General features: G+C 41.3%; 1 protein-coding gene across 3 annotated transcripts in view; it reads left to right on the top strand.

Annotated features, from left to right (window-relative positions):
- Cpq (carboxypeptidase Q) overlaps nt 1-27,908 on the top strand; it is a 369,164-nt gene that overhangs the window by 50,281 nt on the left and 290,975 nt on the right. Inside the window, exon 1 of one of the 3 annotated variants that reach the window (XM_027431536.2) lies at nt 26,999-27,136. The exons of the other annotated variants lie outside the window; for them this stretch is intronic. The gene's annotated coding sequence lies outside the window, so the exon portion shown is untranslated. Of the gene's footprint in view, nt 1-26,998; nt 27,137-27,908 lie in introns of those variants that run through there. 3 annotated transcript variants of the gene reach the window in all.

Raw genomic sequence — 27,908 nt, 5'->3', positions numbered from 1 at the left:
TTTATTCTCTATATACAGTTGTCATCATTGAACACACACACACAATCTCTCTCTCTCTCTCTCTCTCTCTCTCTCTCTCTCTCTCTCTCTCTCTCTCCCTCTCTCCCCCTCACTTGTATCTCCCAGATTTGTCAAGTTATTTTCTGTATTTTTCTTTCTCCTAATTTAGAATTGATTCTTTATTGTTTACAAGAACCTCCTCCCATTAATTAAGACTGTATTTTCTTTTAATTCTTTGAACACATTTTCAATGCCTTCAGCATATTTACAATAGCTATCTTAATATTTTTACTTATTAAACTCAACACTGTATTCTCTTAATTAAAAGAAAATAGTCTTGTTAATTTACGCTTTGCTGGAATGGTTTTCTGAAAAGTTCTGAGTTCCTCAAACTTACATATTGATTCTGAAGACCCTACCAAGTTTCAGGCTTTTTCCACCAATCATCGTAGAATGGTGAGTATTCTAGAGCAGCATTTCTCAATTTTTTTAATCGTTATTATAACCCAAAGGAGCTTTTCCTGACAATTTCCTCCCAGTTATGGCTTTTCCCTCATGACGTTTGAATACATAAATTACAGCTCTGTAAATGAAGTTCTTCGGAGCTCACTGTAAGAATTAAGATTACTTTTCCCCTCCCTACTAAGAAGTAATTTTCACTCCTCTGGGGATGATGATAGCAACTCTGTTAAAAATGCGTATTTTATGCATTTTATCCACCTTATTTGTAAGGTAGAGAATTTACAGTGTCCAGAGGATTTAATGAAGCACTAATAAGGTTAGCTTTGCTCTTGTTGCTAGCACACACATATTTTCCACTGAAGCTCAGAGCCTATTTCTGCTCTTTCTAAAGCAAACAGCAGCCACTCTCCCTAGACTTGGGTAATTTACCTTGTTGATGTACAAACCCAGATCTCAGCTATGAATTTTCTGGGGATGCCGACATGGACCTTCAGACTCCCACAATACATAGCTGCTGCTGCTTCTCTGGGGCTCTGGTCTGCATACCCCAACTTTCAAACTTGAGACTCTACCATCTAGCTCAAAGGAGTTTCTCAGCTCCTGAGCTTCTGCATCTTCAGCTTCTGCATCACTTTTCCATGGTTGGGCAATGGGGAACCACCTTGTAAGTTGTCATTCTCTCAGGGGCTGCAGGAAGTTCAGTACTTTCTTCACCGTGTCTGCAAATTGGCATGTGCTATTTGTCAGCTCTGTGGGTCTGGGGTCACTTATGAAGAGTTGGCGCGTGCCTGTAACTCTAGTTGCTCCAAATGTGTTGTAATAAAAGTCCCCTCTTGGCTTCTATCAATCTTCTTTCATGCAGGCGGTGCCCACCACTTACTTCTAGCCTGAACTCCGTTACAGGGTGAATTTTCTGACACAGTGTCTTCTTACCAGGTGCCTGTTTGAAACCTTATTTGCCACCGCTTTAAAGTAGCTTGCAGGACTTCCTCTATGATATGTCTCTCATCTCCTTCTCTGGCTTTGATTTTTGTTACTCTGTCTCAAACCCTTAAGTGTGCCATAGTAATCCCTTCCAGGGTTTCAAATGTGTAGTGGTGATTCTTGCATCCTTGGCTTTGTGTATTTGTTTCCCTGTGTTAGGAACCAATACTCACCATTTCTCTGTTCTACTTGGCTAGTTCTCACTCACTTTTTAGGTTGTAGAACCATCTTAATCTTTATGGCCTAGGTCAGGGTAACTCTCTTGCTTTATTCTCCATAGATGACCCTTGAGTATTTATTAAATATATTGTCATATTTAGATATATTAATTATTGTCATATTTATTGTCCTTAGTCTCATTGGAAATAATCTCTGTAGAAACAAGGTTTTTTAATATGAACATTCAGTTGTTACCTTACTTCCTTGTATGATGCCAAGTACAATGATAGGTTGTCTATTAGTATTTGCTTATTTAAATGAACAAACATATAGGCATGTGTTTATTCTAGCTGGGTTTTTTGGCCGTCATGTCTTCTGGGTACACACAGAGATAAATTGGAAAGGACTAAACATTTATAGAAAAGGTTTACAAATTACTGTGTTTCACTAAATCTTTATATACAAAACAGCCAGCAAACCAGGCCTACCTCTTTACAGAAAAAGGTGTTAATCAGTAATCTTTATCACTCTCCCTTTATTTGAATGGAGAAGACTGAGATGCATATTAGAAGAGATACTGTTGATAATATACAAGGCTAGTCTGAGGTCAGAAACCAACCTTGACATCTCAGTTGCTCAACAAAGATTTATTTTTTGCCCATACAAATCCTCATGCTGCTGCTTAGGCAATAGAGTGATGCCTGGATCCAAACAGCTTCTGTGTGTAATCCATTAAAGCAACTATCTTCTGATAGCTCATTGATCAGAAGGAGCCATGGCCCCACCTATGAAAGGGGTATTGGAAAATGAAGAACACAGACGTTTGGTGGATGCTGAGCATCTCTCTCACAGAAATATTGCCTTAAATTTATTAGGAAATGACTTTTGGTTGGGGAGAGTCTTGTAAAAGCATGTTTTAGCACCATTTGTCTTGCTAATGTACCCTTTCCATGCACTGCCAATATCTTTTACTGGAGTTCAAATTCTAGTATTTCTATTCCTTACCCCCCAAGTACTAAATGTCATTAAAAGTAAACAGAAGGATTTTTTAAATAAGAAAATTCATAACCACATTCTCTTTAATAGAGTTCATGGGTATTTCTGAATTTTCATTCATTTTAAACACCCAATTTACACAGTTCTGTGAGACTACATGAATCATGAAAATGAACTGAAATATAGCGATGTTTAAAAAGCTCTGGAGGATTCTCCTCACTCAGACAATCCTTTCACAACACTTGAGTGAAGGGTGAAGATTTATCTTGTTATCTGAAAATTTGAATCTAGCAGAGAAAGACTGAAGGAAGACTCACCAAGACAGAGGCATAGGCATTGACTTCTGGGATCCTAGCTGTGCGGTTTTCTCTCTCATTTCTTGGTGCCCTTACTCCATCTTCTCAGAATATCATTTGTCTTTCTCACTAGCTTTTCATATTTAAAAAGCAACAGCTTTTCCTCAAGCTTGCCATGCAGCATTTTTAATTTCTGAGATTCTTGACATATTTCTGTATTGCCTAAATTTAAGATGGTAATGAATTATTGCTTTCCCTTGTGGCATTCCTTCTAGAGATGTGAATGTCTTGCACGTATGGTGGATATAACACTCCAGATTTATAAAATTACTTTTGCCTGTGAGTTCTAGATTTTCATTTTTTTCATACTAAAATCAGTTTGAATAACTTAATTTATGTGTGTTTTTTGTAGGATAGATTTGCTTACCTCAGAATTTTACCCCCTTAGGATTTCTTTATATTTCCTGAATTTCAAAGAATAGCTCACTGTGTATCTAAAAGATAGCTTTACAACATTCCAAAGGATACTTCTTGTTTTCTCTCTTAGTGCTACCAGAGCATTTAGGTCTATATATGTGTATGTGTACATATTTATGTATGTAACAACAGTTAACGAAAAAAGAAGGCCTGAATTTGAAAGAGGGCAAGGAGGGTGTATGGAGAGTTGGAGGGAAGAAATGAAAGAGGAAATGATGTAATCATTATTATAATCTCAAAAATAAAAGAACTAAAAACTACACTCTCATAGAGCTTAGAAAAGAAAATTTATCTTATTAATGAGGTGACATTATTTTAGAGTGGTGGTTTCTAAGCTCTTTCCTCTTTTGTTGCTTTGAGCAATGGAATGCTTCCAACAAATAAAATATCAAAGCTTATACATCACAGAAAGAAAGCTCCTGTGGCTAGGGAGGCCTGGTTCTGGACCTCTGTCTGCTCAGTCTCCCTTTTATCACTCCCATGTCTGCCTCCATGACTGGGCACCTTTCTGGTGTTCTTGGGGAGTGTAAGAAAACCACTGCTTTAAGTTGCCTGTAGGAAAGAACTGTAGAACCAGAGACTTTGTGGCTCAAAGGGACTTTGTAGACTGTCCGTCTCCCTGCTTTGGTATCGCTGTTGCTTACTGGCTGGTAGTTGATGGCACTGGAACAAGAGGACAGTAACCAGTCTGGAAGTCAGATCTTTAAAACAGTACTACTGGATATGAAACAAAAATAATTTGCAAGTGTTATTCTTCCCAGTGGACCTTTCGCATTGGGGAAAGACCACTGATTTATGCGTTCCAAAGCACATTTCAGGATCAGAACTTTTCAGTTTGGATTTTACTTTTAGTAGCACAAGAACACAACATGCAAAGCACAGTCTGTGATCCAGTCATCACGTACAGTTCCACTCCAGTTCTCTTGCCTGCTCTTGCCTGAATGAATCATGTTGAACCCTATAGATTCTCCCTGCTTAACTTTTCATATAGTTTTATGGCATTCAAGCATTTCCCCCTCTCTCTTCCTCCCCTCACCTGTCACCCTTTCTCTGTTTCTGTGCTGTCTTTAACTAAAGAAGCTATATAATAACTATATAATAACTAAAAATAACTATATAATATTCACCTATTATATAGCCTTTGACAATTACACAAACCCCAGATTATAATTTACTACATTGTTGTGTTACATACATGTATTTATTTTTGTCTTCTGGGTAACAATTCACTGTGTTCATATAACAGTCCACTCCTGATGGGGGAAGTCCTTATGTGTATATGACTCTCTTATTGGTTAATGAATAAATCACTGTTGGCCAATAGGGAAGCAAGATAGGTGGGACCAGGAGAGAAGGAGGATTCTGGGAAATGTAGTAAAGAGGAGTCGCCATGTGAGAGGACACATAAGGCTGGCATCCTCGGTAAGATAAGTCCTTATAAAAATATAGATTAGTAGTTATGGTTGATAATTAAGACTGAGCTAGCAAATAAATCCTAGTCATTGGCCAGCAGCACTGTAACTAACAAGACTCTGTGTGTTATTTGGGGGCCCTAAGCGGCTGCAGAACCCAGGCAGACTCTCCTGATGATTAGACATTGGGTATTTTTTTTTCAGATACTTGTTGTTGAATATAGTGATGGTTATGAGTTCTAGATCTTTTTTTACAGTTTTGTTTTTGCCTGCCTGGGATTCATTATATGGCCCAAGCTGATTTCAAAATTATAACAATCCTCTTGCCTTAGGGATTACAGGTGTGAGCCACCGTACCTGGTTTGCATATTCTTAAATATGGCTCTTTTCATATTTGTACAAGACTTCCTTCTGGGCATATGCCTGGTAGGTAAATTACTGAACTATAGAATGTATGGATTTTCAAATTCAGGAAGTGATCCCAAGCTATTTTGTTTCTCTATAGTGTAGTCAATATCTGACGGAGGTAACATATTTTTTCTTATTTTCTTATGAAATAGTGACTATTGAGATCTATTCCTGACATTTCATCCTCTCCCAGTGCTGGGCCATGAATTGAGGTGGGATTGCTGGGACACTGCTTTCACCTTATGCCATTGTTGGTCAGGTTTGCAATTCCTGTTCCTGACATGAGGCATAAAATCCCTGCGGGAGCCACCTCAGGTCAGTCTCTGAGCTCTGCCATGCTGCCATTTCAGGTTCCACAACTCTTTGGCTTCTCACCTAGTTCCCTGGCTTCAACATTCTCAGCTTACTGTTCAGCACTGACGAGTTCCTGCCCTCTTTCATGTGTCACAGCCTAGAGATCCTCACACTAGGGGTGAGTGAAACTGTCATATAGGTCATGACAGGAAGCTTCAGGAGTTATGCTGGGGTTGGTATAGCATTATCAGCAGAGGTGGGACTATGGGAGTCTTCAGGTAGTGTCGCCTGCCTCATGGAGGCTCCAAGACCTTCTATTTCCCAGAAAAAAAATAGAAATATAGATTTATATATTAGAAACTCGTACCATTTTTATGTCAACAACTGATCATGGAAGAAGTCTGTGCAGATCAAACAGCATAGATCTAACCTGTGCTAGCCCACGGAAGGCTTGCTTGTGAACTTTACCTGGAACTTCAGTTTGTCTGTCTTCGTTTGGTATTACCCCATCTCACTGCTGCTGCCAGAATGCCACTCACTCTCTGGAGGAACACTTCATTTAATATCTGTGGGTAGCCTTGATTTCCAAGTGATCAGAACATGCAGGGCATATATGGTAACTCAGGCTTTTCCTTTGCTGCTTGCCTTGGTGTTTCTAGAAAAGCCTGGTGCTTGTTTTGGTGATTTTCTTTAAAAAGGTAAGTGCTACAGAGGGGGACTTTTTTATTTAAAAAAAAAAAATGTTGAGAGCGTAAGTATGCCAAAAAAAAAAAAAAAAGCCAGATTCTGTGTGTTTGACTATAAGCCAGAAGACAAAATTAGCCCTTTCTTCCCTAAGTTGCTTTTGTTCATGGTGTTGGTAACAGCAGTAGAGAGCAAAAAAGGACAAATACCACGGGGGAGGATGGGAGAGGTGGAGAATAAGAGTCTGATGCTATGGGTGAAGCCAGGTGTTTCTGGGAAATGACACAGATTTGTATTTCAATGGACTGATAAGTGGGGGGAGAATCAGCAAAACTTCATTATTTTGAGGATGGTTATGAAGGAGATAGGAAAATCCATGCAGTCATAGTGGAGAGGCTGGAGTCGAAGGTGCGGGGTTCTCTGTGGACCATAGAAGCAGTGCGTGTGCACCCGTGTGTGTGTGTGTGTGTGTGTGTGTGTGTGTGTGTGTGTGTGTGCATGTGTGTGTGCACCCATGTATGTGTGAGTGTGTGTGTGTGCATGTGTATGTGCATCCATGTGTGTGTGAGTGTGTGTGTGTGTGTGTGCATGTGTATGTGCATCCATGTGTGTGTGAGTGTGTGTGTGTGCATGTGTATGTGCACCCATGTGTGTGTGAGTGTGTGTGTGTGTGCATGTGTGTGTGCACCCATGTGTGTGAGAGTGTGTGTGTGTGCATGTGTATGTGCACCCATGTGTGTGTGAGTGTGTGTGTGTGCATGTGTATGTGCACCCATGTGTGTGTGAGTGTGTGTGTGTGCATGTGTGTGTGCACCCATGTGTGTGTGAGTGTGTGTGTGCATGTGTGTTTGTGCACCCATGTGTGTGTGAGTGTGTTTGTGTGCATATGTGTGCATGTGTGTGTGAGTGTGTGTGTGCGTGCGTGTGTGTGCACATACGTGTATATGTGGGTGATGCACCCATGTGTGTGGAAGTGTGTGTGTATGTGCATGCACACGCGTGCCCACGCGCATATATGTGGGTGATGTGTGTTCATGGGCTTGTGTTTTACAGAACAATGAATTTTAGGCAGGAATGAATATGGACAAACTCTGTTACTATGTCAGTATGATTAAGCCAAGCCCTTAGGTAACAGAGAAACCTCAGTTTCCCCTAATGAATGTGCACCGCTGCTCAGAAATGAAACTGATTGACTTAAATTTACCTGGATCATTTCTCCTCATCCCAGCTAGAGTTGTTCCAGGATTGACAGAAGCCAGAGGCTGGAGGAGTCGCCAGTCTAGGTGATCTGTAACTGAACAGTACTGAGCAGAACACACACATTGGAAGTGGTCCAAGGTCTGTTAGATGAGAAACTCATTTGGGTCTGGCCCTGTCTCATTGGCATTGAACTAGTGTTTCATATCTAAACACGGTCAGACGTAGTATTTCCTGTTTATCTTTTACCAAGCTGCTAGCAAATTTCACGTCTTATTCCCCAAAACGTCCCTGACCCCTATAGAATGAAAGAGGGTTTTGGTTTCCTGAGCATTCACAGGGAAGACCTCCAGAGCAGCCTTCTTTTCCCTGTGACATCTGAATAGATTTCAGAAGAGTGCTCAGAGGTTTGGGTATGTTTAGCGGGATCAGTGAGAATGCACTTAGTGTTGAATTTTTTGAAATTATCTTGTTCATGTGTTATCATCCAAAATGTTATGGCTGTAGGTTTGGTTGCCATCCACTTATATTATTACAAATTTTCTTTTAAATTTTTCTTCATTAATAGACAGATGAGGTTAAAGAACAGCAAAAGCACCCCTTCCTATACTTCCAAGAAGTAAAAAAATAAAATAAAATGTTTATTTGGTGTTGACAACAAAATAATTTTTTTAGCTTGTAATTTGTAGTGGAGATTAATGTAATTTATGGATCCTCTGGGTTGTTTTATCTTACTGCTATCTGGCCTCACACCATTCACATCTAAGGTTTCAGCTGTGCCCGACCATGAAACTTAATTTTTTGGGTCCTTACAGTTCACTTGTTTATAGCATCCCACTGAGGATCCCTGCAAGACTATGCCCTTCAGCATTCTGTACTCTGAAAAAAAATATTTTCTATATTTTAAAATGTCAGTGGGCTATCTGAACAAAGAACCAGACAAAAACAGTAGTTCATAGAAACACACACACACACACACACACACACACACACACACACACACACACAGAGAGAGAGAGAGAGAGAGAGGAGAGAGAGAAGAGAGAGAGAGAGTCTGCCACTGGTGACCTGTGTATATGAGTGTGTGTGTGTGTGTGTGTGTGTGTATGTGTGTGTGTGTGTGTTAATAGTCCTGGTAGTGGGAATCAAACCTAGGGCTTTGCGTGTGCTAGAAAACTGTTTACCCCTGAGCTAAACCCTTAGCTGCACCCTACACACTCATTGCTTCATCTTTGTATGTGTAGGTAGATCTCAAAGAGCTTCCCTTATACCCCAGCTATCACATACAGAAAGCTGCCTTCCAGACTTCTGGTATCTTCCAGATGGCGGGGGCAGAATGACATGCAATCATGTAGACCCTCTCTGACCTTAAGAACACTTGGTCCTTCTCAACCCTATTTAAATTTCCACTCAACATCTTCATGTTCTGAGTCTTTAAAAAATATTCTCACATTGAGAGGATCTTCAAAGATTCTTTCCTGGGGGTGAGAGATGTGGTTAAGAGTGCTTGCTGCTCTTCCAGAGGACCCGCGTTTGGATCCCAGCACCGTGTCTGGAGGTCATTATTACAACTGCAAGTAATTACAGTTCCAGGGCATCTGACATCCTTGCATGGCCTCCAAGAGCACCTGCATGCACATGGCATGTGCACACACAAACAACAATGGAAAATAAATCTTTGAAAGCCCATTGTATTCTTTTTTTTCCTTTTTGTGCATTTATTTATTTTTTTAAATTTAGAAACAATCATTTTGCGTATCAGTCCCCTTTCCCTCTCCCTCCCATCCTCCCGTGCCCCTACCCCCCCCAACCCACCCCCACCTGCTCCCCAAGGATGGTGAGGCCTTCCATGGGGGATCATAAAAGTCTGTCACATCATTTGGGGGAGGGCTTAGGCCCTCCTCCATGTATCTGGGCTGCAATAGTGTCCCTCCATGGGGAATGGGCTCCCAAAGTCCATTTGTGCATTAGGAATAAACACTGCTCCACTGTTAGAGGTTTCATAGACTGCCCAGGCCTCCTAGCTGGCACCCACATCATTTATGATATCTCATCTCCTTCCTACCTGTGTCTGTTCTCCATACTGAAGAGGAGGAGGAGGAGGAGGAGGAGGAGGAAGAGGAGGAGGAGGGGGAGGAGGAGGAGGAGGAAGAGGAGGAGGAGGGGGAGGAGGAGGAAAAGGAGGAGAAGGGGAGGGGGAGGAGGAGGGGAGGAGGGGGAGGAGGAGGAAAAGGAGGAGAAGGAGGAGGGGGAGGAGAGAAGGAGGAGGGGGAGGAGGAGGGGAGGAGGGGGAGGAGGAGAAAAGGAGGAGAGGAGGAGGGGAGGAGGGGGAGGAGGAGAGGAGGAGGGGGAGGAGGCAGAGGAAGAGGAGGAGGAGGAGGAAGAGGAGGAGGAGGAGGAGGGGAGGAGGAGAGGAGGAGGAAGAGGAGGAGGAGAAGGAGGAGGGGGAGGAGAGAGGAGGAGGAGGAGGAGGAGGAGGAGGAGGAGGAGGAGAAGAGGAGGAGGAGGGAGGAGGGAGGAGGAGGAGGAGGAGGAGGAGAAGAGGGAGGAGGGGAGGAGGAGGAGGAGGAGGAGAGGAGGAGGAGGGAGGAGGGGAGGAGGAGGAGGGAGGAGAAGGAGGAGGAGGAGGAGGAGGAGGAGGAGGAGGAGAGGAGGAGGAGGAGAAGGAGGGAGAAGAAGGAGGAGGAGGGAGGAGGAGGAGGAGGGGGAGGAGGAGGAGGAAGAGGAGGAGGAGGAGGAGGAGGAGGAGGAGGAAGAGATTTCAGATCCCTACTCTGCATTCTACTTTTAATCACTACATTTGCTGTACTCCTGACTTCTCAGTCTGAGTCATGTCTTCATTTCCTGCCTGTAGTGTTAACAGGAATGTTTTCAATATATTACTGCTTGACGGAGATGATTGTGAATATATGGTTTTGTTATTTCTTAGGTTAGCCCTGTCTAATATAAACACGGGACAAGCTCCAAATATGGCAAAAATTGCTAGTAGCCACATTAAAAAGGAAAAAGGAGAATCATACATGAATATGACTGTTGTCACAGCCTCCAGCTAGCTCCCATGCCCACTCTGAGTGTTCCACCCTCCATGCTGCAGCCTGTGTTGTCCAAGGCAAAACCCAGCACACCAATCTCTCATTGAAATCCTGGAATGACTTCCCAGGCTTCTGAGAGTGTCTGGAGTCCTGATCTGGTTCCTTTGCTTTTTGTTTCTCTCTTTTCATGGGAGGGCTTCTCACAGCCTTCATTTCACCTGCAGTGATTTGAAATGCTTCTTCATGGGTCCCCCTGCCTCCAGATCATCCCTTCACACAGTTGCTCTTTAAGTTTCTTTTATTACAGACCCCCCGACCAAGAGCACTGTTCACTGTCTATCCTGATCTCATCCAGCAGTGAGACACGTCTTCTCCTCTAGGTACCTAACCTGGAGCCCTGTCCACTAGGATGGTCTGTGCACTTTGCTGTTGATGCCATCTCTGATTGGGGTTGCATGTAGCCTCAGCTCAGTTCTGAGTCACGCTGATATCCTCACCTGACCTATCTGTGGGTTGTTTCTCCATTTCTTACCTGGTTGTTAGAGACAATCCATGTGGTTATAGGTGCCATTTAAAGAAAAGGCTTCAGGAGTATGGCATCTGCTCGTGCCCTCTGTTCCTGTTTTATCCAGTCCTGGATCTTCTGGGATATTGCCAGACTTGCCTGCCCTTATGGCTGGTGAGTTGGATGGATCTCAGCTCATGTTCTTGTCCTTGCTGGTAAGTTGATGTCCACAGTGGCTGTTTTGTCCCTTCTGGGCCCAAGGAGGTGTTTGGTGGGTGGCTTGTATTTCTTATTTCGAAGTGGCACGACCTTGTCTCAGAACTTTAGGGGACTAGCTTTATTGTGGTTTCCCCATTGTTTGTTTTTATAAAATCCATGTGGTGTCTCTTCTTAACTCAAAACACAAAAGGTCTGCCAGGTCAATGCCACACGACATCCTGGGCCTGCTGCAGGGCTTGTGTTGCTTTGGTCTCCACTCACAGATGTGCTTCTGCAAGCACGCCTGACCTTTGTAACTGGGTGCCCCTTCTGATCCTAGGGATGCTAGCTAAATGGCCATGTGCCTCATATCATATGTTGCTTTAACCAGTTCTAGCAAAGATATTGCTAGAACATATTGGCCCAGAACCTACAGCTGTGGGTACTTGGTAGGTACAGAACATTAGACACCTTGTTTCTTTGATAATGAATGGGCATTACAGTTTTTCTAAATTTCTTTCTCTCCTAGTACTTCATACTTGTCTGAGAATATGTTCATTTCACCGGAAATAGTTCATGAAATTTTCTGGTTAGTTTTGCAATAGCTACTATAGCAGTAGCTGTGTTCCTTTTCTATTTCAAATATTATCTTATTTTCTCATTTACTTTTGCCAGAGATGTGACGGAGTTATTAGTTTTTGCTAGGAGCCAAGATGTGTTGTTTCCTCTTATTATACTTTGTTTTCTGTTATTAATTTCTTGTTTTATATTTATCTTCCTATGTTTCTTTTCCTTGTTCTTCTAATTTCTTTCATTTTTCTTTTCATTTGATTTTTTAAGACAGCCTCACTGTGTAACTTGGGCTTGCCTCAAATTCAGCCTCCTGAATGCTGGGATTACCCTGCCTGGCAGCTCATTAATTTTTCAAACTTCCTTATTTTCTACTAAAAATATTTAAGGTCATATATGCATTTATGTATATATTTACTTTGGATGCTTTAAGTTGTATATAGTTAATTTGTAAAACTATGACTCTAGCTGCATCTTTATGACCTTTGATTAATATTTTGTTATATTTTAGTTCTATGTGTTTTCTAATTTTTATTCTTCTATTACTCTTGAGTAGTTTGGAGGTATATTTTGAATTTTTGAATATGTGATTTTCTTTGATTTGCTATCTCTTTATCAACTCATTTTTAGATACACATTGAAACACATGAGTTATAGATTCTCTAAAATGAGATTGATTTTAATTTTAAACCATATGTGTTTAAAAATAACATATACACTTAATTGCTAGCTGTACTCTTCTGTAGATCAAGCTTGTTGTTCAGTATCTCTGTATTTATTTATTGGTTTGTTACTGCTGTTGTTTGACATACCAATTACTGAGGGCTGTGTTAGAAACTTTCAGAATTGTGTGCATTTGTACATTTATCTATATTTCAGACTTTTTTTTTTTGGTTTTTCGAGACAGGGTTTCTCTGTAGCTTTGGAGCCTATCCTGGCATTCGCTCTGGAGACCAGTCTGGCCTCGAACTCACAGCGATCCACCTGCCTCTGCCTCCCGAGTGCTGGGATTAAAGGCATACGCCACCAATGCCTGGCTTATATTTCAGACTTTTGATTCAAATATTTTCATAAGATATTAGGTTAATATCCATATAAGATTATATCTTCTTGGTGAATTGAGTCTTTTATGTAGTGATTCTCTCTCTCTCTCTCTCTCTCTCTCTCTCTCTCTCTCTCTCTCTTTCTCTCTCTCTCTTTGGTTTTTCGATTCAAGGTTTCTCTATGTAGCTTTGGAGCCTATCCTGACACTCGCTCTGGAGACCAGGCTGGTCTCGAACTCACAGAGATCTGCCTGTCTCTACGTCCCAAGTGCTGGGATTAAAGGTGTGCATCACCAACGCCCGGCTGTAGTGATTTTCTTTGTGTCCCAATCTTTTTTACCTTTAAGACTACTTTTTTGTGATACTAATAAAACTATCAGTTTTTTAAAATTAGTATTTTTGATATGCTTTTTTCATAACTTTACATTAAACTCTGTGTATTTAGATGTATCTCTTACAAATGACTTTGATTTATTTATTTTTATTTTTTAATCAGCCTGATGATAGTTGTCTTAAGCAGGTATACACCAGAATCTAGTCTATTTATGCTGAGTTGGGTGTCATGTCTGCCTTGGTTTCTGTCAACTTATAATGGTTTGAACTGAAATGTCTATCTGAATTATCCTATATTTTCTCATGTAACTCATTTAACATGTAACGATGTTACAGTTACTGAGTCATCCAATAGCTCATTCACAGCCAGTTTACATTGGATTATCCCTGTGGTCCACAACAACACAGTTGCCTGCTGTCATACAGCACCATAAAAAGATGCAGGAGCTTAACAGTTAACAGGTTAATGAACAGTTTCAGGACAAGTTCACCACAGCTGTATTTAAAGAGCTGTCATACACTGATGAAGGAGGGGTTAAAACACCAACACTTAATGGTACAGCTGAAGCAATTTCTTTGAATAGTGCTTTATCCATTGAGCAACTGGGTGAGCCAGGTAAATTACTGTGTACATTTATTTATTTATTTATTTATTTATTTATTTATTTTGTTTTTTTGAGATAGGGTTTCTCTGTGGCTTTGGAGGCTGTCCTGGAACTAGCTCTTGTAGTCCAGGCTGGTCTGGAACTCACAGAGATCCACCTGCCTCTGCCTCCTGAGTGCTGGGACTAAAGGTGTGTGCCACCAACACCCGGCTTTACTGTGTACTTTAAAATTACAACCTAATGCACAGAACAAACAAACAAATAGGGTATTATCTTTATTTTATAAGTGAGGAAGTTGAGAATCAGAGAGATTTTAAAAGGTGCTCAAAGACAAAACCAGCACATGGCACAAAGGGAAATTATTTTCTGTTCTGTATGAATCTAAAACTCTTGCTTTTTCCACTGAATTATGACACAGCGAGTATTCCACAGTAGGAATTAATTCAGAACAATTGACTTCTCTAGGACTTGCCTTCCAGGATCTAGTTTTTATTCTCTTACTGACTTTTCTACATTCTGTCAAGTAATTTCTACATTGTCAGCACTGGAATCGAACCTTCATCCTCCAGTGCTCTCTAATTGGTTACAGTTTGTGTCTAGGAAGCAGAATCTTAACTATAGATGTTTGACAATTGACCAGTTTGTTGAGTACAGTATTATATTGATTGTTTGGTTTCTTTCATATTTTCTAGAAAAATAACCGTATCATTTTTGTGCAAGTGATTTTTGTTCTGTTTCCCTAGTTTGTAGTCTTCTGTCTTTCCTATGTGGATATTGTGTATTGTTTCCCACAATTTTATTGTGGTTTGCCACTCGTATATAGGAAAGCTACTGATTGTGTTAGTTTTATTTCCTGCCACTTTGCTGAAATTTTTCATCAACTCTCAAGTTTTTGGTGGAATATTTGGAGTCTCTTATGTGACGTTATCACCTGCAAATATGGGTACCTCGATTTCTTCTTTTTCTGTTTATATCCCCTTCATTCCCTTCTCTCATCTTTCTTAGCTAAAAATTCAAGCACCATGTTAATAAGAGCAAAGCATTAGATGGCCAACACAAAACAAACTCAATGGCATCTTCAGGGATTCTTTGTCTTATAATGTTAAATCTGGGAAGTGTTTTATTTTCCACCTTAGCAGTCCTTTGCATCTATGGCTTCCAGTTTTGAGGGTTTTATGGGATTCATGTGGGTGCTAATGTTATGTGTCTCTGCAACTATATGCATTTGTGGTGCTTTTCCTTTGGCTCTTACTTTTGTTTTGCTATATTCCAACTTGCTTGCTTTTGATTTATCTTATTTTATTTTGCTTTATTACTATTCCTTAAATAACTTTGTTTTCTAATGAGAGACAGAAAGGGTGTAGATTGGATGGGAAGGTGGGGAAGAAATGGGAGAAGTAGAGGGGAAGGGAATCTGTAATCACAATATATTGTGTGAATAAAAACTATTTCCAATAAAAGATTAAAGAAACAGTTAAGAAAGTAGACAGACACCCTTGCCTTGTTCCCTGAGTGGAAACTTTTTGATGATTTCTGCATTTAGCATGGGGTGGGCTAAGGGTTTGTTGTGAATAAGCATTCTTGTGTTGAGACAAGTTTGCTCCATTTATACCCTCTCCTAACTATTGTAAAGGGATCATGGATTGTGTCAAAGGACCTTTCTGTGTCTAATGAGATGATCAAGTCTATTAAGGTGGTGGGTAAAATTTATTGACTTATATATCTTCAACTCTCTAAGGTGAAACTGATTTGACCATCGTAGATGACCTTTAAGATTTATTCTTGAATTTAGGTTGCTAGCTTTTAAAAATATTCTCTTTCCTTATTTTATTTATTTTATACCTTGACCACACAGTTTCCCCTCCCTTCTTTCCTTCCCCCCACCTCCTCTCTGTCCCACCCCAATCCCATGCTCCTCTGTTTCTGTTCAGAAAGGGGCAGGCCTCCTATGGGTATCAACAAAGCATAGCATATCAAGTTGCAGTAAGACTAAGCACCCTGGCCCTTGTATTAGAGCTGGCTTGGGCAATCCGGTATGAGGAATAGGGTCCCAAGAGCCAGCCAAAGCATTAGGGACAGCCCCTGCTCCCATTGTTAAGGGTCCTACAAGTAGCCCAAGCAATACAACTGCTTGCACTGCTCCACCACTGCCCTACCTTTCATAGGATTTCAGGAAGCCCAACTTGTCTTCTTTCTTCACTTTGCCTCCAAACCTCAATGAGAGAAGAGATTTTAGTATTAGGAGAATGGGCTATTGAATTTCAAAATCAGAAATAGACCACATAAATATGTATGAAGCATTAAAATCCTCTTTGAAGTATGCTTTTCTGCCTATTGGATTCTTCTGTGCTGACCCCCCCAACCCCCACCCCAGTTAATCCCCATTCAGACCAACTTGCTCTTGGATGGACTTAAAGACTCTATGATTATCCACCATTAGCATATCTATAACATTTTGTATTGTAATAACACTTTCTAAAAGTTTTATACTATATCTTTCAAAGAGTGCTTTTACACCTAGTAATTTTTTTTGATTCCTTCAAAAATGCTATGAAGAGTGTTGGGACTTTATCATCTCTTCTGTTAGGAGGAGGCTGAGGGGCATAGCACTTGAGTGACCACTGTCTGCTAGTGACTATTAGAAATTCACATTCAGCAGTGAATATGGACATGGGGCCATGTCTTTAGTGGCTTTGGCCAGCACACACTTCGTATCAGTGATACAGTGGTTTATCATTGACTATTTACAATATACAAGCCACTATATTGGCCACCTGTGTGCATCTTACACAGCACTTTTTTTTTGATGGGGGTGGTTTGAGACGGGGTTTTTCTGTGACTTTGGAGGCTGCCCTGGAACTAGCTCTTGTAGACCAGGCTGGTCTCCAACTTACAGAGATCTGCCTGCCTCTGCCTCTGTAGTGCTGGGATTAAAGGTATGTGCCACCACCGCCAGGCCTTACACAGTACTCTTAACAACCCAGCAAAAGAGGCGTAACTCTCACCTCCCAGCTTCAGACAAGGAACCTTAGAGAGTTTTGATAACTTTGTCAGGGACACATAGCAAGACATGTTGTAGCTGCCTTTGGAAACTGGTTTCCCTGGGTTTAAAACCCCAGATCTTGGATGGGGGGTCACTGGGGCATATGGGAGGATGAGAGGGAGAGGGAACTGGGATTGAAATGTAAAATAAGATTACTTCTAATTTAAATAAAATTTATATATTAAAAAAGAAAAAGCAACAAACAAAAAACAACCCAACCCAAACCAAACCAGTGTGTTTGTATACACAAGTTCAGGTGTGCACACACACTGATGTTGGAGGTGTTTCCTCATTCTCTACTTTAAGGCATTGCTCTTAACCCCTAAGCCTTATCCCCAGCCCCTTATTTTTTTCTTTTTGGTTTTTCAAGACAGGATTTCCTCTGTGTAGACCTAGCTGTCGTGGAACTCGATTTGTAGACCAGGCTTGCCTACCAAGTTCTGGGATTAAATGTATGTTACACAACTGCCAGGCTCCTTTCTGAGAGTTTTAAATGCTCAAAATGATGACTGACCTTGAACTTGTACTTACCATCTTGATCCAATGATCTTGATCAAATGTCGGTGTCTCGGTGTAAACAACCTTGCCCAGTGTATGTAAACCATTTCTTCATTAAAAATAATCCTGGGGTGGGATGGAATCCCAGATCCTAGTAGCATGGATCCCTTGTGTGTGTTTTGAATTGGGCCAATGAATAGGTTCAATATATCATTAAAAACAGATTTTTTTTTCAGAAAAGATAAAAATACCATCCTCTGGATGGACATCTATTTTTTTCTGACAACAAGTAAGACTGTTGTCTCAGAATGTAGAGATAATTAATTTTTCAGACATTTGACATGAAAAATCTCCTGTTGGAACCTCCAACCTCATCCACATGAATCAAGGACATTGTCAACAATAGTGCTTTCGTAGACTGAGGTTTATATAGAAATAATATATAACGTCTCCTGCCAGAAAGGTAGTAGTATTTTTCCAGGTATCCCTCTAAAAATCTCAATATTAATCAAGTTGCCTCTGTAGGCTCCTGACTTAGGGAATTGAAACTTCTTCTTGAGTTATAAAATGTATTCACCAAACAAATCTACCAGGAATCTAGAGAAAAGCATCACTTCTTGGTGCTTTTACAATGGAATATATGTGAGCATTGGTGTCAATTTTGTTATCTATATTTTTTGTTCATATGTCTACCTGTTTGTCAAGGCATATGTTACTGTACAACATTAATGAATTATTTGAACCCATATAATGGGCCCAAGAAGCCAAATGAAGCTCAAATAGTGTTATCATTGGATATTTTACTCTCCCCAAAGCAATATCCATTGTACATCCTTAGACATAAACATGCATTGAGGTGAAAAAAAACAGATTTTTTTTTATTTTATGTGCATGTATGTGTGTCTAAGTGTATGTATATGCATTACACACCATGGAGGCCAAAAGAGGGCATCAAATATCCAGAAATTGGACTTACAGGCAGTTGTGAGCCACCTGATATGGGTGGTGGGAACTGAACCTTCTGCAAGATCAGCCAGTGCTCTGATACAAGCAGTCATCTCTTCAGCCCCACAGCATGGCTTTTTAAGATGGCTCCATTTCTTTTGATTTCTGAGCTGTGGTTATAAATTTGCTCTCTTCTCTATGACTCTGTATGTCTGGAGACTTTTTTGTCAGGCATAGAGAACTGGTTGTCACATGGATAAGAACAGAGAAAGCGAACAGAGTCAACATTTAGTGGCCGTTTGCTATATGCTAATGTCCATTAGAAACCCGTGTCACAAGAAGAACCCTGCAGGTCTGTAAGAAGTTTCTCATCTTATAAAGAAGAAAACAGATGTTCAGAGTAGTGAAAGGGTTTGTATAAGACTGTCAGTGGAGGCATGAAGATTTTAACAGGGGTCTGTATGACTGAACCCCATTTTCTTTTCCAAATGACATGGAGAGGGCTCAATGGCAGTGCTGTAATGCTAATGAGAAGAGGCTTGCTTTTGCTGGGGGCTCAAGGAAGACTTAGCTAACCAAGAGGAGTATAGCTCCTGCTGGTTATGAGTCATTAGAAACAGTATTTGGAGTCCCATAAAGTCAGCTCTGAAGGAGTTCACAAGGGACCCAAAGAGAAGAAAAGTTTGGCAAGTTGCAGGTTGCATTGCCCGACTTGTGTTGCCATGCCAGCAGGCCTTTGACCAAAATGCGTACGAACTGGGTCTGAACCAGCATACTTGCATTGGTAAACATCATAATGATACACACATTTAGGAAACTGATGTTTTTAATTTTAAATGCTATGCAGCCTTGCCTTTTATAGTCAGTACTGGGAAGTTGTGGCATACCAGGAAATGATTTACACTTCAGCCTTAGGGCAAAAATATGGAACTTGTAATTATGTCAGAGGAAGGCAAAGTCTACCAACTGGAAAAACTAAAGCCATAAAAGTCTCAGTGTGTTGTTGAAACTGTTGTGTGGGTAAGCACTTGCCTGACGTTTCATAGGGCATACGCAGCTGTTAACGACTTCCAGGTAAAAACTTCGCATCCGAACCTTCAGTGAGCTGTTACCAAGCTGCAGAACTGTGGCTGACAAGCGTTTTCCTGTCCCCTCTAACATATTCTGATCCAGGGTGGTTTGAAGCTTTCAAGGCTGTGCTGGCCGGGTTTTTGGCTTATGGGAAGGAAGCCACATATCAGTTCCAGATATATAGGAGCTGGCCGGAATCCTGCAACTCCAATCAGAGGCAGAGGACCTGCCAGACAGGGTAGCTGCCTTGCAGATGTGGTCTCCCTGTCTTCACAGCCAAGGCTCTCTACATCTGAAGAACCTGGTCAGAGTCAATGTCTCCAGGAGGGAGCCCCATATATAGCAAGGTTCCAGGGTGCTGGTAAAGGACCTGCTTTGGCACAAGCAAACAGATTGGAAGTGGGAAGGTTAGAAGGGCAGACTGAGTTTTCCTGTTTCTTTTGCATGTCCTCTGCCTGTTAGATGTAGACTCTGAGGAATGGACTCTGTACTCACAAATCCTCATGTAAATTGGGGCTCTTTCCCTTATTTTCTGTGTGCTCTTGACCATATCATTCATTTCCCCCCCGGGCTCCTTTTCTTTTCCAATATTGTATGTTAGTGACTCTTGGCTCACAGGGTTATGGAAATTAAGACAATGTAAATGAAACTCTTAGGACTTTAGGGCCATACAGTTTGTACAGTAAACTATTGCCTCCACTAATAGTATTAGAGGTATACCTAAGCAGAGTTTTGTATCTTCATTAGTTGGGTGACCTTCCTACATTTTCAGCCTGCTTGCCACTCTGTCAGTCTTCTGAACATTGTTAGACACTTAAACAATTGAAATTCACCCATCACAGACCCAAGTATGCCACTTACTTGGTGATAGAAAGGAGTGTGTATGTGGGAATGGGGCTTCTTCAAACCATTGGTACTGTCTCCACTGTAATTTTCATATTCTGTGATAGGGAGCAGATCCCTGGCCTTATTCAGACATAATTTTAGCTAGAATTAATTTTCTTAGAGGACTAAAACTTCCATCTTTTAAGAACGGATGGTTATTCTCTTAAAGTGGGATATGCATCATTTCTGACCACTGTCTGTGAGGTATCCTTAAACACTGAAACTGTAAGGAGTGTGGGCTTAGGCCCAGATGCCAGCTGTGAGAGTCCGAATTTCCTCACACATGCCCACCTCCCATGTCTGACAGAAAGCAGTATAAGAAAGTATACAAATTATGTGATGTATAATACTCTCCTACTAAAAGTTTTTTTGTTTTTTTTTTTTTTTTTACTAGTTTGGGAAGCTCTCGACATCAGGTTAATAAAGTTTGTTGTCTCCAGCAGTTTATTTTCTTTGTTATTCTGCATTCTGTAGAATCCTCTGTAGCTATCTCAGAGGCTACAGAAGAAGGTAAAGAGGAGTGAAGGAAAGAGAACCAGGCTTCTTTCCTCCAGCAGAAATTCTGCTGAGATGTCCTATAGATAGGTGTTCTGTGTAGGCTTTCCAGAGAGGGAACAGTGTCTAACACATTTGAAATTTCTTATCCTTTAGGAGCTAATAGTTTAGTGTTATATCTAAGAAATGTTTGCATAAAGTAAGATTTATAAGATTATATTAGGTGTTAATATATCTTGTAAAAGTTTCTGTAGTTTCATGTTTAAAATTTTGGTCCAGGATCCACTCTGAGTCAATTGCCATATGTGGTGAGAAGTGTGCTGTATTAGTTTTCTAGGACTGCCATGACAAAGCATTGTAGACTAAATGGTTTTGATAAGAAAAGTATTTTTTTTCTGCCATTCAGAAATCTAGATGTCTGGGATCACATTGTTGGCACAGCAAATTCCTCATGGGAGGTTTGTCCTTTTGTGAGGTCATCTTCTTCCTTCACCTTCAATGGTTTCTTTCCATTGGACCTTCCTGCGTCTTAACTTTTCCTTCTAATAAGGACACAGTGAAAAGTGTGTATGGATGCTTGTGAGCATCATGTACATTGTATTATAGCTCCAAATGGAAACTATAGCAAATATAGGTGAATATATAAATGAACAACAGTAGATTCATCCTTTATTCCATTGAATGTTAGTCACTAGTAAAACATAATAAGCTATGGACACATGCTTATAACATTCATGAATCTTAAAATCATCAGAATGAGCAAAAGAAGACAGAAAATATAAGAACATGCATAATATGATTCCAGTTATATATAATCTTAAGAAATAAAAGCTAATACATAGTAAAAAAAAAAAAAAGCAAATGAGTGTTTCCACTGTGGCACAGAAACAAGGAACAAGAAGATGAAGGACTTGCCAGAGGCACAAAGAAGTCTTTGGTCTTTGGTGGGTCTACATTACCATATATCATTATCTTCACTTAATGAACGTACATTCATCTTAACTGAGATAATGAATCCGTGGATATAGAGACATGTCAAATCTTATCAAATTGTGCATTTTAAGTATGTATGATGCTTTGTATGGGAATATATATATCCCAGTAAAACTGCTAAAAAGTAGCTGAAACATTTGAATGACTATACAAAGAATCAAATAATAAAGTAAAAAAAAAAGTAAGACTGTAGTGGTCATCTCTCAAGACTCCAGAGTCCTACTGGCATTTGAATGGATTTCTCTTGTATGCTTGAGAAATCATTCAGTCCAGGTGGTTGGGATACTAAGAAGGGCCTCCTCAGGGTGTTGGGACCTGAAAAGAGCATTTGACTCATGAATACGAAGACAAATGGAGAAAGGCTGACCTTTCCCTCTAGAGTTCAGGCCAATGAAGCACGTGCACACTCAGCTTTGGCCCACAGACTGCCATTTTCAAGTACACAGTGAGCTCCCTACTTTGGGTGTGGAATTCAATAAAGGCAGCCTTTGTATTTCTGTCTGTTAAAATCTATACCTAAATGCTACATGAGCTTGGAACAAGAGAGGCTGAGTTACCAGAAACAGGCTTATTATGGTCTGGAATTGGTTGTTTTGCTGACCTCATGGTTTTGGTTCTTTAGATTGAACCAAATCTTTGCTAACTGATGAGAGTCAGGGGCAATAGCCTGGCAGTTTTTTTTTTTCCTTCAGGTATGGATTTATTATTACAGACATCCCTGGGGGTTAGGTCCTATATTTTAATGTGGAAGAACTTTTTGAACCAGAATTTCTGAAACAGGGTTGTGGGACAGAATTCTGAAACAGAATGTCCAACAAAGATCCCACAATCACTCCAAAGATTCAGGCGATTAGGACCTCATTTCATCCCCATCTCCAAAAAGAAAAACAAAATCAAAAAACAAAAACAAAAGCACCATCCTCCAAATTAAAGGCTCTTAAACAATTTTGAAGGGGTGAAGCAGAGTATGTATGATTGGTGTCTGAGGGGCTGTAATGGCAAAAGTGGGACTGACCAGTGCTTCTCATTACTGAAGAGAAACAGCACAGAAAACCTGCAGACACAAACATCCTAACCCAACATTCATTTTCAACTAGGGAACTGGGAGCACTTTGGGGTTCTGTACCACTTGCATTTAAACACCCTGTTTTATGACCCTATAACCACATTCCAGGCAGTGGTGTGAGTACCTCGGAGACTTTACAATGGGATTCTGGAAGTAGGCCATGGATAACTTGCTTAACTGCTCTTTTGCTAAGTGCTCCAATCAATTAAAACAGTATGGACTGTGGAGGAAATATGAAGAACCCGAGTTGGGTCTCAAACCATGAGGCTAGGTTGGCTTTAAGTGAGTTGGGTTACCTCAGAGGGTGTCTGCTTTGGAAGCAGTAATTGCCTTCATCGCATGCTTCTGAGGACTAAATTAGATGACCTAAAGCTACAGTTAGGTACCCAGTCTATCACTTGCCTGGGGAATGGGCAGTATTCATCTACTCCCTTCCCTCAAGTGAGGGAATATGGTTTGCAGAGCGTATTGCACAATAGTGGCTTTTGAACAGCTGCTGGTGGTCCTCTCTGTCAGTCTGTGTTTATCTTTCTACTTCCGATTCTTTCTGGTCTCTTCTCCTTGATGCTGGCCTAACCACGCTCCTGTCTTCTCTGTGCTGCCTATGGCACTTCATTAGAGGAGGGGGAAGGCTGGCCTTCTGACTAAGCCTTCTTCCTGGGGGTGGGGGGTGACACAGTACCAATGTGGCTGTCATCTGATGTCATGCCCTGTGTGGGGAGAGTCACGAAAGAGGAACATCTTGGTGAGAGGGGAGAACCCAGGGCTGAGTCTCTGGGGAGGGTAGATAAAGAGTAAAGTCTTCCTGAAGAATCATGCAGGTTTTCTCTGTGTGGATATACCACGCAAACATCGGTGGTTCTTGGCTTGCATTTTCCACAAAGGAAGCGGTGCAGAAAACTCTGCAGCATGCTGGATGCTTCCACCCTGTGTCTTTTTCTTCACTTTCTGGGAATTCTTTCTTGCTGAGAAGACCCCGATTTTTCTAACCCCCTATCACCTTCTCACGTTGCAAATCCACCTAACCTCCAGACATTTTCCCTCCTTCTCTTTCTACACAGCTGTCACAACAAACTTTCCCTCATTTGCAACTAAGTGTGTCAGACGCTGTTGTGTGGGCTGCAAGTTGCCGACTCATTACCCGGGGGCTTTCCAATAGAATCTGATGTTATCCAAAACTTCTCATCTGTTTCAAAGGGTACAATTTCCTGCATTCTCTGGAGGGAAATCAAACGCACTGCATTTAGGAAACAGAATGATCTCTCACAGATTTAGTAGACCTCTAGGGAGTTACAGTGCGATTATTCTGAAGTTGGTGTTCCCTCACCTCATTTCCCACAACAATGTCTGGAGTGACTGGACTCTTGCTTTTTCATCTTTGCAGTGAGAGACATCGAAGAAATAAATCACAGACATGGAGGTGCTCCACGGGGCCTTTGATTTTTCTCTTGTCCTCCCAACCCGATTTTTTTTTAATTCTCCCCAAAGGCAGCCAGTCTCCCCCTACCTCTTTCTGCAGTCTCTACCTGGGGTGGAAGATCTATCTTTATCATCCTTTAAGTTATATGCCTTGTCACCTGATAAATGTGCTTGTCTCTGTAAAAATTACCCTTTGGACACAGAAATTGCTGGTGAAGAAAAATCACTTTCAGCTGGTTTCCCATCTGCTTCCCAGTTCTCTGCCCCCACCCCCTGGGTTGTGGTGATTTTTCCTCACATCATGGTCTTTGTCCGGTAATCCAAATTTGGCTCAGTGTTTCTCTAGTTCTTTGCTTGTTTGTTTCACTGTTTTTCAGCTACCATTTTAATTTCCTGCTGTCAAACACCTTCTGTATCCCCCTGTGTCCTCCATTCCTGGAAAGCTTGCTTTATGAACATTCTTCCTCACGTAACTTTGCTGCCTGCGTACTGATGTAGGGTGACAATGGTTTTATTTTACATTGACTAATTAATTAAGCGTTTTGAATAATTGTTTTAGCTCCATTACTTCGAATCTATTTAGCTTAACACTTTTTCTTTTGCAACCTTTGATTAATGTATGACCATTGGGAAAGAAAGGAGTCAGCATATTCATTTCCCCCCTGACACCACTGCGAAGTACTTTCTCCTGTTCGGAGTCTGCAGCCACAGATGCCGAGCACTCCCTGAAGAAGGAGGGAGTGCACTGTTGAAATAAGTCTGTGTGCTCTCAGCCGGTGTTTGCCAGTGGTGCTATGTGGCAGCCATTTCATAGCAGAGAGCAAATGTTAGGATTTAGGGGAAAGTGTAGTCGAATATCAGATTTTAAAAGGGAATGGTGAACTTCTGTTGAGTTAACAGCGTATAGCTAGATGGTATTTTCTTTCTAAGCTCATGAAACTTAACAGCTGTTTAGTGAAGCAGTATTTTCACATATGTCTGTTTGACAGGTTTAATAGCAAATCTCACAGTAAATGACTTGCTGAACAGGCCCCCTTGGCTTGGGCTGAAACAAGAACTGGGTTTCCAGCAAGATTCATTGGGAGGTTTTCTGCTTCTGTGTTTACAGGATCAGGAGGCCTATATAAAGCAAGGGAAACTAAAAGGCACTCTCCGGAGGAGATGGCTGATCTCTCTGCCAGTGTTCCTCAGAACTTATTAGCCAGTTTTGGGGGGAGGGGCACAGCTTGGACAAACGTGCTGTTTACCCATAGAAACCCACTAGGACAGCAGCTTACAGTAAGTCTGCACTGGTGGATGGTAACTCTATAGATCTCCGTGAGCTTTGTACATTCTGCATCCACATCTCTGGGACACTTATGCACTTTGTGTGACTCCAGGAAGCCCATACTCTTTCCTCTGCTACTGGAAGAGGATGCCGCACCTTCTAATAGCTTTTTAAATACCAACCAGATTGAAGATGATTGCTTCATCAATTCTATTGGCAGAAATAAAGCACTTCCTACTACTATTAGTTTGAAGTGTCCTAGCACTAGGAAACCAGCATTTTATGAAGCTAGAACCCCCTTTCCCATATTCTATTCTTTGTTCTCTAAGATGGTGGGACCTCAGAAATACTAGTGCTTAGGGTTAAATACTTAAATTTACCCTCCATGGGTAAAAGTGTGTGTTTTATGATTTATCTGCCATGGCTTTATGTGCTTGAGCCTGGACACTCCCTGTGGCTGTGTGAGCATGTGACAGAATTGCAGAGGCTGTCATTAGGAGCTGCCACCTCATGGCCAGCTTTGGGTCTTTCACTACTAACGTCCCCATGATTGCCTCCTATACCTTTAATTTTAAAAAACAAAAATTGCAAGCCCCAAATACAAAGTTTGTTTTAAGGTTCCCAGCTGATTTTTTTTTTTTCATTGCAACTTTATCCATGTTTCTTGTCTTCAAAAGCAGGCAGGGGAGTTTGTTATTCATGTTGCTCAGTCCATTGTGATGTCAATAGAAAGTTACCTTCAGCCGTCTGAATGACAGGCCTGTCTCTTTGTGAGTGGTAGAAACATTTAGTATGCCTGTTGTTGGGGAAGAAGTGGCGGTTGGGGAAGTGAGGCCAACAAGTTTCCTAATGTAGAAATAAAAATGCTCATTACAAAACAGCGACTATCAAGACTCTCTGTCCCTCCTAAAAAGAGTCAACTCTGGCTTATTCTGATGTGATGAGGAGGAAGGGGACATGAAGACAGTTTGGCCCTCACGGAGTGAACGTGAGCCTTTCATTGTCGCCACTGGGAAGAGAAGTTTCTATTGTTGGAGCATTCTCAGACCTCCACTCTTCCAGACCTTAGCTCCTGGGACTCTTCTGGTCAGACATCAGTAAACCAGTTGCTCTGCTTCATCTCATGCCTCTGTGGTAGCTTTCAGGACCTGTGGAGGCAGAAGGAGAGTGTTGTGAGCTAGGATTGACCTCTCTTTCCTCAGGCCCCTTGTTTCTACAAGATGTGTATGTTACTCAGAATGCTATGTTCAATGGTAGAGACATTGAAAGAAAGACTCCTTACCATAGCTCTTAAAAAAATAAAGAGATGGCTGGGTGGTGGTGGTGGTGGCGCAGGCCTTTAATCACAGCACTCAGGAGGCAGAGGCAGGCAGATCTCCGTGAGTTTGAGACCACCCTGGTGTACAGAGTGAGTTCCAGGACAGTCAGGGCAACACAGAGAGAAACCCTGTCCCCCCAAAAGAAAAACAAAACCAAAAAAGGGGCCTAGCTGTTTGATACCAGTGAATCTCAGGCCAAGATGGGAGCAGGGCGTGCAGCAACCCTGTCTTCTTTCATCCTAACATAATTTCGTTTCTCTCGGTTTTTTTTTTTTTTTTTGGCTATTTCCAGAAGTAAAAACAAGTGTTAGTGATATTTGAAGACTTGTCTAAATTTCTTACAAGTCAGTCAGCCCTTCTCCCCCACCCCCCTTTGGAACAACTACAGAATACACAGCACAGTACAAAAGAAGAAGAGAGATTCTGTTGTGCCCTTTGCCAGTTTCCTTGGGAGAGCTTCTCTGTAGCTGCAATGTAACGGTAAGTCCAGGAACTTGTCATTGGTGTCATTTGTAGATTTTATTCAGGCTTTACCAGCTGTTCCTAGGTAGGTTTTTCCTTAGTGTAAAATCTATCGCTCTGCTTTTGGATTCTCAGTAGAATTGAAGATGCACTTGAGAACAAAGGTTTATGTCTGGCCTTTCATTTTCTTCCTGTGTTGATTGCCCTCCCATTCTTCTTCATGTGAAAAACAGTGGAGTTATTTCAGTGAGTACAGTCTTTATGTCTACTGTGTCTATCGGTTGCTTTTCTCGTTTCTATGACCAGAGGCAACTTAAGAGAGGCAGTTTGGACTCACAGTTTGAGTGCGTAGTCCATCATGGCAAGGGAGCATGGTGACAGGAATTTGAGATGACTGGTCATGTTGAGTGTTTAGTCAGGAACTGTTGGAGAGCAGACAGGAAGTGAGACCAGAGTGTAAAACTCAGCCCACCCACAACAATCCACCTCCTCTTGCAAGGTTCTGCTTTTCAAAGATTCTATAATGTGACTTCCCAAAACAGGGTCACCAACTAGGAACTAGGTGTTCAAACACATGAGACATTCCCCATTCAAATCACAACATTCTACCTTGGCCCCCACGTGCATCTCATAAAGGAAAGTGGATTTACTCCAACTTCAAAAGATCCCATAGACTTTAACAGTCCCGTGGTTTACAAGTGCAGAATCTTTTGAATTTAATAGAGGCTCTCGACTGTGTGTCTCCATAATATCAAAAACCCAAGTAAACAAATACTATACTGCCAATGTA

Source organism: Cricetulus griseus, chromosome 10 (genome assembly GCF_003668045.3).
Source record: "Cricetulus griseus strain 17A/GY chromosome 10, alternate assembly CriGri-PICRH-1.0, whole genome shotgun sequence".
NCBI classification, from domain to species: domain Eukaryota; kingdom Metazoa; phylum Chordata; class Mammalia; order Rodentia; family Cricetidae; genus Cricetulus; species Cricetulus griseus.
The sequence above is the reverse complement of the archived record's forward strand: the minus strand, read 5'-3'. Positions and strand labels throughout refer to the sequence as shown.